We start from the raw sequence: 12,088 nt of genomic DNA, 5'->3' as shown, positions 1-12,088 counted from the left end.
TAGTTTGAGGTTTTTTATATTTTATTTCAGTTAATATGTTATATATACAGTCAAGCCAAAAATTATTCAGACACTTATTTATTTCTTACTAGTGGGTGCAGGACACTATAGTTAATTTATGTAAGTGAGAATAGCAAAATAAAGTAAATTCTTCAGTGGACTACCAGTAAAATTGATAAAAAAAAATGTGCAACCAAAATTATTCAGACACTTTGACCTGACCATGTTTTGCTTAAGAGTTTTTTCTTTAATTGCTAATGCAACCTTTTACACCACAGACTGAACAAAATTAAGCATTGCTTGGTAATTGGTTGACCTAAATTAGTATTATCTAATTGTATACTTAAATTGAACAGCTGACAGCTGATTGGTTGATTGTAATCCATTGCATACCTTTCTATGAAAGTTATCTGACATCAAAATGAATTTGTTCTGATACAGTTTAACTGTGTCTTGTCATATTTTATTATAATTTTCTAAACTATAGCAAAATAAACTGTGATAATGTGAGAACATGTTCAAGGTGTCTGAATAAATGTTGGTTTGACTGTAATATAAGTTTAAAAAAAAAATTTGCCACCCTCAGGAGGTCAAACAAATTAGCTCTTGATGTATGATTTTTGCAGTTTTTCTTGCAGTGAATACATAATAATAACAAACAAAAAAAACTATGGCAGAATATGTAGGGTTGTAAGTTTATTATAAATTACTTTTAGCTATACAAAACAGCTCGTTATGCTGCAATGATGAATTATAAACACGTTGTTACCCAAATCGTTTTACCGTTTACTGCACCTAGATATTCTTCTAGTTATTTATCTATAGTGGCTGGCTAATGGATCTGAAGTCTTGCACATCCACAGAAAATAGATTACTTCTGCATTGCAAATAGTGCTGGGGATAAATTAATCGTATCCAAAATAAAAGTTGGTGTTTACATAATATATGTGTGTGTGTACTGTGTATAAATAATGCATGTAGTATATATTTAAGAAAAATATGTTATATATATATATTTTTTTTATATTTAAGATAAATTATATATATATATATATATATATGTATATATATATATATATATATATATATATATATATATATATATATATATATATATATATATATATATATATATATATATATATATATATATATATATATATATATATATATATATATATGCAGTATATACATGCAAATATTTCTAACCCTTGAGCGGTCTTCGTATATCTGACCAGAGAAGTTTACGTTTTGAAATTTTAAAAATCACAGTTTCATTGCAATGGTACAAAACTTGGTGACTTTTGGAATGTGAACACACACAAAAATTGAGGGCATGATGAACAAGTGAATATAGTCCATTAATTGGACACCTTAGCTGCATTCACCCTACCAAGTGTTAGACCAATACAACTGGCAAAAAAAAATTTTGCTAAATAAACAAAAAAGTTATCTTGTGGCAAGTCCTCTTTAACATTCTTTAATGTAATGTCATTCAAAATAATGTGGACGTTTTTTCCCCCAACAATAATTACAGAACAATTACAGAACAACAGAAAAAAAGGGTGTTAAAATTGTACCTTAGGGGTACAACAGCTTGTCACTGGGGCAGTAAAAGGACAATTTGTACCTTTTTTACTCCTATAAGGTGCATGTTAGTACCTTAGAGTACAAATACATACCTTAAGGTACTACTAGTAAAAAAGGTACAAATATGTCCTTTTAAGGGTACTGCCCCAGTGACAAGATGCTTTTTCTGCCCCAGTGGCAAGTTTTGACACCCTTTTATAGTAAACTAGTAAGGTAAAAGAAAGCAAAGTCCATAGTTTCTCTGGAAGCATGTGCCAAAAATATGCAAATATATTCAAATTAGGTTGGACACAACATAAATAAACATTCCCTCTTGTATGCATTCAATTTGAATTTCAGGTGAACTCCCCTTAGTGTTTGCATATGGAAATCACAGCAAGACTTTTACTTTGTCCCAGAATCTCACAGTTTTTAACAGACAACAACAGATGCCATGCTGCAAGTGAAGGTGAGAGTTTAGATTTGTTGTGTTTTACTGGATTCATGTCTGAGATTTGTATTGCCTGAGTTACTTTTTAGACATGACTACTAAACAATTGTATGGATTCCCAAATGTAAGACAGAGTTAGAAAGTTTGTATGTCTTAGACTTAATATGTATGTTTAGACTAATCTTCTAATTTCAAATCTTTAACCTATACTTTTAGTTTTCCACACAGCTGCTTTTTTGCAGTTTGGGGCTCATTTGATTTCGCCTGTTAAATCCAAAGTATTTGATATTAGGAAAGAAGCTGTTTAAAGAAAGTCACAAGACATGCAGCTGTAACGACCGGCAGTGCTGAACTGAGCCTCAGTGTGTCAGTGTTGCCCGAGGCGCTGGGCTGCTGCAGCTGAAGTCACTTTGAACTTTCTGAAGTTACATACTATTCACTTTCAACTGCCCAATGAGACATCATACTCCTCCGGAATTACGTCTGGGACAAAGCAGTTGTGCTTGTTTGGCAGTGGTTATTGACTTAAACTTGGTTTGACCTGAGACGGATCTGGAAAAAGGTTTTGAAAACATGTCTCAACGTCTTTCATGCTCAAGAGTGGTACTAATTGTATATCTCTTTAATCTGACTTGAAATACAAATATAGATGCTAAACATACTCTGAACATCTAATACAACTGGGAAAAAGTAAGATATGAGATCTGTGGTTCCTCTTTGCTTAACTTATCATGGTGTGATGTTAAGTAAAGTTAACACACACTTAACTCTGTTACTTGAAACCTGCTTGAGGACCGGGATACTATGCATTATTAGGGGAAGTACGCTGCACAGTCTTAGAGCTTTGGGCTATATTTTCTTCTTCTCTTTTTACACTCCTTAAAGGATCTAAAAGGATGGCATTGTGACTTTTTTCTATTCTTCCTCTACGCTTCTGTATCAACAAAACCACCCAGACGTTATTATTTTTTCAAAAGCAGAACTTTTTCTACTTCTGCTGTCACTGTGTGCCGTGGTGCCTTAGTTCCTCAGAAACTATTGAGAGTGTCTGAATCTTGTCAGAGTTGATGATAAAAGTAAAGCTTGTGCACAATACGTCATTTTCAGGTCACATATATGACAACTGCTGTAAAACTTTCAGTCAAGGTAAGTTTGGATTTCCTCTTTTTTTATCCAAGGAAAAAAAGTGTTTTAGAGAACAAAACAAGTATAGTTTTGTTGAATTGACAGTAATGATTAGGTTTTTTTTTTTTTTTTTACGTTTAACAACAAAAAAAGACACTAACACTAAATATTAAAGCACAGTAGATCAAAAAAGCAATGTCACCATATAGCTTAACCTTTTGCCCAGTTTTACCGAGTTTTTGCGATGTGCAGAGTATATTTACAGAGTATAGTGTTTTTCTTTGGGGAACCATTACATTACATTTATTCCAAAGCATAATATATAATGATATTTATTGCACTTCATTTCATAAATAAAAGTTGTTGTTTTTTTACCTTTAATACTTAATCACATAAAAAAATACTTTCTTGTACTCAAGTAAAACTTTGAATTACTTGTACTTGAGTAAAAGAATGCAGTACTACATTTTTTATGTAATTAAGTATTAAATGATATTCAGTATGGAACGTAGTGCAGTAAAAAGTATGACATTATGCTTTGGAATGTTTTGAAGTAAAAGTTTTCCAAAGGAAAACACTCTGAGAAACTATAGACACATTTAGCAGAGTAAAAATACTCCATTACTGTCCGCCTCTGGCGATGTGGCGGAGTTTAAAGGCAGAGACATCGGGATTAATAGTGACATGCCTTGGAGAGATTTTATAAAAATGTGTTTTTGTCCTGGGAAGTGAATGGAAGAATGTGTTCAGCATGAGTCATGATGGTGGTAAAAAAAAACAGAACAAACACGGCGAGATAATGTGTGCTGATGCATGCTGTAAAGGAAAGATCCATGCAAACAATAGGTTCCAGGTGCACTTTTCTCATTCACAGCAAGTGCTGAAAAAATATTAGTTGGAAACACTGTGCTGTGACTTGACATTAATTGAAAGAGAGGCAGAAAAGGACATCAAGCTATAGGAAACTCGCAGTGCACACAAAGATCAATTTATTTGCTTGAAGGCACAACGGTAGTGGTCAGATGAGAGACCTTGAGTGGGCTTTGATCCAGCAATCTTCTTTATAGCACTGAGATGCCTTCTTCTCTGTAAACCCCCTAACACCACACACGCACACACACACATCACTCCCCTTCAGGTTGTTTCGAAAAATGAGTGACTTAATGTCTCTTGTCTTTCTGCAGAGTGACCAGTGATGCATGAGAGGCCAATCAGAGTCAAAGAGTAGACAGTCAATCCAAAGAGCCGAGCACTGTCATGGAAGGCACTGAGGTATCAGAGAAAGGTAAACTCCACTAATAAGTATTCATGAATTATTTATGATAAACACATTTTCCATCCAATTTGTTTATTACTGTAAAGCAAAACATTTAATGAAAGTGATGAATGTTACTACAATTTACAATTTAAGTAAAATACACTACTGTTCAAAAGTTCGGGGTCAGTAAGATTATTTATTGTGACAGTGGCAGGAACAAATTCTATTAAAAAAAAACAAAAAAACATTTACTTTCTTTTTAACGGAAAAAAAAAATCCAGAAAAATTTGCCACGGTATATATATTATAATAGAAATATATTAAAATAGAAAATGATTCTTCAAATTATAATAATATTTCACAATATTACTATTTTACTGTATTTGAGCAAATAAATTCAGGCTTGATGAGCATAGACTTTTTTTCCCCAAAAACATTTAAAAAAAATCTTACCTACCCCAAACTTTTGAAAATCTTTTTAGTTTATATTTACAGTAAGCTAGTGAGATTTAATTTCTTAGTTTTTATGAGATTCATGCATTTTAAAGTATATATATATATATATATATATATATATATATATATATATATATATATATATATATATATATATATATATATATATATATATATATATATATATATATATATATATATATATATATATATATATATATATATATATATATATATTGTAAAAAATGTTGAATCTTGTATAACTTAACTTATTTTGAGTTAAAGCAATGTAAAAATGTTAGTTGATAAAACATATTGATCAAACTATTTTTTTACAGTGTATATACTATATTCTTATTTTCAAAGAAGCTGGTAATTGAGTGGAGTTTTTCATTTGCTGCTTTGATTGTATCAAGTCATATATAGATTGTATCATGTCAGTTTCTTACTTTTACAATGACAAGCCTCGCCATAACCGTATGTGTGTTGTATGAGAAAATACATTTTCCGTGCAACTGCGCCCACTTGACATTTATGAATTATATTTTCCGCATGAAGAAACCACTGTGTATGGCCTTCAGTGAGATGCTGGACTGATTTGCACAACAGTTTCATAGTACCCCATAAAACATACCAATTTCGAGCTGCACTTGAAAGCACAGACCATTAATTACAAAGAAGAGGGTGAATAATTCATTATGCTTTGGTCACTATAGGAGCAGCCTGAGGTTGGAATTGTACTGATGGACAAAAGGGCTGGAAGAGAAGCTTTTAGCAAATGTTTCAGCCTTTGCTGAGAAGAAAGTGTGCAGAATAGAGCCTATTGGACATGTATAGGGAAACTCTTAAGTGTTCTGTTTTCAATAGGAGCATATCTGTGACGTTGAAAAAAAAGGCTGCCGAGGTGCAGTTTTGTAAAGGCATGTAGTACTTACTGTGGTGAGTGCTCGCAGAATAAAGATGCAGAATAGACCTCCATTTCAGTGCATGTTTACCTCAGATATTAGACCTTCGTGATGGGCATGCCACTCTTCTGTACATCTATAAAGCCTTGTGGTTTATACACACCCTACCCTAGAGATGGATGGATGGATGGATGGATGGATGGATGGATGGATGGATGGATGGATGGATGGATGGATGGATGGATGGATGGATGGATGGATGGATGGATGGATGGATGGATGGATGGATGGATGGATAGATAGATAGATAGATAGATAGATAGATAGATAGATAGATAGATAGATAGATAGATAGATAGATAGATAGATAGATAGATAGATAGATAGATAGATAGATAGATAGATAGATAGATAGATAGATAGATAGATAGATAGATAGATAGATAGATAGATAGATAGATAGATAGATAGATAGATAGATAGATAGATAGATAGATAGATAGATAGATAGATAGATAGATAGATAGATAGATAGATAGATAGATAGATAGAATCTGAGTAACTGTCATTTGAATTCTAGTCAGTGAGAAATTGCATATTGGATATTTAATATGGAATCAATGAGTCCTGGCATTCGATCTGTACTGGTGACACAAAATTGCTTTTCAGATTGCACACATATTCAGTGACATTATGGTGTGACCTCACCTTTTTTTCTTCCCCGATACATGCGGAAGTAGAAACACAATACCAGTTTAACAGCTTTTATGCTTTTCTGTTTTATATTACAGTTTTTCTCAGTCGCTTTGGTACATTTCTCAGATCAGAATTGAAATTCTCAAAACTACCTGTTCAATCTTCACATCATTGTGTCACTTGTGCACATCAAAAAAGCAGTTTCTCATTTCTTTGAACAAGTTGCAAATGCTTTGGTACATCCATGCAAATGATTATGTACAATTCTCTGCTGTTTCCTACATTATCAATTGCTTACGTCATGTTGATCAAAATGTATTATAATGGGTCTCTGTTGAATAGTCTCGTCCCACACAACATTTAGCCATTAGTTCATAGCATAATTCTTTACATGCAAAATGGTTGAACAAGTTGTCATAATATGTCAAGCATATTTCTATACATTTCCATTAGACGTTCACATTTCTACTTTTGTTTTTTTTCTTTTTTTTTCTTTGTGCTATGCAGTGCTGTCTTTTCCTTTCTGTATCGCAATGACATGGTCTGTCAACAAATTACAGTACAAACAGTAAAAGCGTAAATGTGAATCTTGTCCAGTCTCTTGCAATCAAACTCCCATATACACTTAGGTGTAACCTAAAATTTACAATAATTGTCATCAAAACTTTAGCCATATTTACATCAGAACATCCCTCCAGTGTACACGGTTATATTGACAACATGACTAAGCAATTTGACCGTCTTATCCGTACACAATGACACAAGGACTTGTCATTCTGATGGCACTGACATGTTCATTGACACAGATATTTATTTTTGAGAGATGAACTAAGGATTTTGAGCAAGAGACTGGCTTTTGCAGGTAATCCATGGTGTTTTGCTATTTGTACGAATTGTTTTGAGAAATGCACTTACTATTTTGTAAATGTCGAGGATGATTCGAGAAATGTACCAAAGCGACTGAGAAAAACTGTAATCAGATCATCTCATCCAATCTCTCTGCTCTCTGTCTGTTCTCAGAGTCTGGTGTTGTGACTTTCTTTGTCCACCAGATGTCAGCATCGCAAAGAATACATTGCCACTTCATAGAACACTAGTTTAAGCTCTGTCTGAGAAATGCCATTCCCTGGGAAGTTCTCATTTTGTGCAGTTTTTCTCCTCTCCCGCTAAAGATAATTTATGACGATACGTAGCATTGCTACCTTTTCTAGAGTATTGAAGAATATTAGCATGCTTAAATCTAGTAAGCACACATATGTTATCTGGAAAGTGTTGTGGTTAATTTTAAACATGTACAATTAAAGGAAGAATTAACACAAAAATAATAATAATCATTTACTCTCAATTGACCCTCATGTCTTTCCAAAACTGTATGACTTACTTTATTCAATGGAACACAAAAGATGATGCTAGACATCAAAGAAGTCTGTTGTAAATGGGTTCTCATTTCAATAAAAAAGATGCTATACAAATGATCTTGAAGATGACAAAAAGTGTTAAAGGGATAGTTTGCCCAAAAACGTAATTTATAAGAAGAATTTGTACATACAATGGAAGTCAATGGTAACCAAAACTGTTTGGTCCCTAGCATTCTTTGAAATGTCTTGAGTTCCACAGAAGAAGAAAAAAGTCATGCAGATTTGGAAAGACATGAGGGAGAGTAAATTATGAGAGAAAATTGTCAATTTTGGGTGGGCCTTCTGTAGCACTTTATTTTACAGTGTCCTTGTTACAATTTACATGTATTTTGGTAATACTAAATTAAGAATTTGAAATTATTGAAAGGATAGCCCCTTGAGATATATCTCTTTTTCCAGGGGACCTAAAATGAGCATATAGCAACTAACTCCTATCCAAACCTTAACTCCATTATTAAGTACATGTTGTTAACTAATATTACACATGTACTTAATTAATCACACTGTAACAGGACACCTTAAAATAAAGTGTAACTATCTGAGTACACAATATTCCTGAAACAAAAGGTGAAAGTAGTTAAAGATTCTGAAGTGCACATTCGATGTCGTTCTCACATTCGTCAGGGAATGTTTTAGAGGTATAGTATATAAAAATGAAGAAAATGCTGACATTATTCAAAAAGTCTTGTTTGGTCCATGTTCTTTTGCCGTGAAATGACAAAAAAAGTACTTCAAAACTTTTTCAGCTAGGGAAAAGGTCTCCCCACCATTACCAACTGATGTAACCTTTGAACAAACTTTCAACTGTGTGAACGTCAGTGTGGAATTGTGTGGCGTGTTGACGGCTAACTCATTAAGGCCTAAATGAAAGTGATGAGATGTGATTTTAGACCGCATCTGGAACAAATGGCCCAGGCGTTCCCTGTTCAGTCTGGCCAATTTCGGAGGCCTGTACCAACCCACAACCCCCGCCTCCACCCACCGACAAGGCCAGCACACACACAGGTTTAGATCTGATATTTATTTCATCTAGCTTGTGTACGCAGTTGGTCTGATATGAATGTGATTCCACGCTTTGATGCAGAGACAGATTGTAAAGTGTGATTTTATTAAATCCTTCATTAGGATTCATCAGTGAGATTGGATCAGAAAAAGGTCACTGTGCAAATTCGGCCCACTCACCCCCCAACAGCACCCCTCGCTCTCGCCCTCCCTCTCGTTTGCATTCGCTCGCTCATTTCTCTCTCATTTGCTCTAGTTGGGGGGTTGGCCGCCGCTACTAAAACGAATTTGCTGTGAAAATGGGGGAAAATGAGCATTATGGGCTGGCGGAGGAATACAAGGTGAAAGTGACATTATCTCCCCCTCCACTTCTCCTCCCTCTCTCCTCTTTCCCCTCCTCCTCTCCTTCCCTGTTTCCGTTCTCCGGTGCCTTTGCGGGACGATGGTGCCACAAATCATTTGTACGCTCTCATTTGGGTCTACATGCCGCGATGGTGCTTACTGCTCACGGAGCAGATGACTTTCAGAAAGGGGGGAGTAAAGGGGGAACGGCTATTTTCTGGCACATGAAAACATCAGTTGGAGTTGGAGCTGAAATTGAGAGGGAAATTGCTCACGCCATATGTCATCTTTCGCTGAGGGCTTTTTTTTGTCCATTGGGTGCATGTTATGTATGCGTCTGAGAGAGGCAGTTTGCTTGGTGTTAATTGTTGTCATCGAACTGTAATGTGCGCTCTAATGGGAATGCCAGTTTATCTATATCTGTAGAACTGCTGGAGTTTAGTGTACTAAGGCACTAAGGGTACTAAGGCATAGGATTAAGTGATCTCTCCTCACATTTACTGGAAACAGTGGCTTTGTGCATCAAATATCAGTTGTCATGAAAAAAAATCTGAACTATCCATATTTTTTTTGCCCTGTTGAACCTATTCTGCCAATGCCATGCACTCAATCTAACAAGGATCAGATGCATGTTGTGTATGGTAGACTGCCTCTGATTTCTGTCGATCGATTGCCTAGTAAAGTCATTTGACGCAAACAGCTGATATAGTCAGCAGTGCGTAATACACCAACAGACAATAACAGTTTTTGCTAAAAAAATTATAAATAAATAAAACCTGGTTGTAATAGTGTTTTTTACTTTTCTCACAGAATTAGAACAATTATGTGAGCAGGCCTTAAGAATGAGAGGGGGTTATTATTTCTTAGCTTGACCCATTCAAAATGCTCTATTTATGCATTTATCATTCCAGTGGTAGTACTTTCCTGCCCGTTAAAAATGTTAACGAAGTGAAAATTATGTTATCTGGCCCTGCATGCAGCTTCCAGGCACTCTGTTATGCACACTTTTAATTGGTTCATTTGAAAAATTGACAGACAGGCAATATTTGGGCCACAGTATCTCATATGCAATGAGTCCTTGGCCCTTCACTTTTGGTTTAATGTGAAGTTTGGTTTAAGCCTTAGCAACAAAAGGGGAAAGTGTGAGTGTATAATCCCTCATGAATCTTTGAATGTCTACTTTCTATTTTCCAAGAATCCCCTTCTTCTCCCCTCGTACAGACACAATTCTTCCACCACACTGGCTGTATATCCACTTGTGCCTGAACTGATCAACCTATTCCTATGAATGACATTACAGACAGGGATTATCACCTCTCTTTCACACACACACACACACACACACACACACTCACACACATTCTGTACTATGCACATAGACACATTGCTTGAATACTCGGCTGTAGTTCTCAGATAGAAATACACCTGACTACTCATGCGTGATTCATCTGTTACAGTCACAACACAGACATATGCAACCGCATGAACACACATGTATGGATCATTCACACTCTGTCGCTTGGCCTTGCCCTGGAAAGCATGCACACGCAAACACTCATACATACACTGCGAGTGTGAAATAAGAATCATGCCCTAAAGCAGTCTTCTGCACTCTCCATGACGGTTCCAAAGGGACCTCCATCTGTGAGATTCAAATGCAATATTTATTGCCAAATGAGACAACCGTTATTAAAAACCACATTTATGTGAAATGTGTGTGTGTACACAGGTATGCATGCACACGTACATGTCCATATGTATGTTTTACATTCTCTGCGTTGTGCTCCCTTATACACAAACAAGTTTTCTATTGAACGCTTATTTATGAAAGCCTGTTTCCATCTCAGAGTAAAAAAGAGAATTGCAAGTTAAAGTATACATTTAAATGTAAAATTCAGAGTAGTAAAGTTGCAATAGTGAGATATAAAGTTAGTTAATATTTGTATCATATATATATATATATATATATATATATATATATATATATATATATATATATATATATATATATATATATATATATATATATATATATATATATATATATATATATACATATACCAATCAGGCATAACATTATGACAGGGAAAGTGAATAACACTGATTAAGTGTGATGTGATTAAGTGAACACTCTTCATCACGGCACCTGTTAGTGGGTGGGATATATTAGGCAGCAAGTGAACATTTTGTCCTCAAAGTTGATGTGTTAGGAGCAGGAAAAATGGGCAAGCTTAAGGATTTGAGCGAGTTTGACAAGGCCCAAATTATGATGGCTAGACGACTGGGTCAGAGCATCTCCAAAACCAACACAATCTCATAAAAGTGCATATCTATAGCACAAATTTTATTTATTGTGCAATTTATATGCAAAAATTAGTTTTTGTGTGCATATTCTACGCACGGTAAACCCCTTGGGTGATTAGTGGTGTGGGTACATGCGTATTACACACCATAAAGTGTGTATCATATGCACGCGAAAACTGTGTATCATATGTGTATTGCGTATCAAACTCATTTTTGTGTATACATTGCACGATAAATACACTTTGTGCCATAGATACGCACTTTCATGATATCGGGCTCTTGTGGGGTGTTCCCAGTCTGCAGTGGTCAGTATCTATCAAAAGTGGTCCAAGGACCCCAGTTGGCCTGCCGGTACCCGTCAGCTGCCTCAGGAGTCCCACAAGCCAGCCAGGCCCGATAGGACTTCTTCTTCAGCTTGACTACATCCCTTACTTCCAGTGTCCACCACCAGGTTTGGGGATTGCCACTTCGACAGGCACCGGAGACCTTATGGCCACAGCTCCGAGCAGCCACATCGACAATGGAGGTGGAGAACATGGTCCACTCAGTCTCAATATCTCTG

This window comes from Gobio gobio, assembly GCF_949357685.1.
Source record: "Gobio gobio genome assembly, chromosome: 21".
NCBI classification, from domain to species: domain Eukaryota; kingdom Metazoa; phylum Chordata; class Actinopteri; order Cypriniformes; family Gobionidae; genus Gobio; species Gobio gobio.
This window is presented reverse-complemented; position numbering follows the sequence as displayed.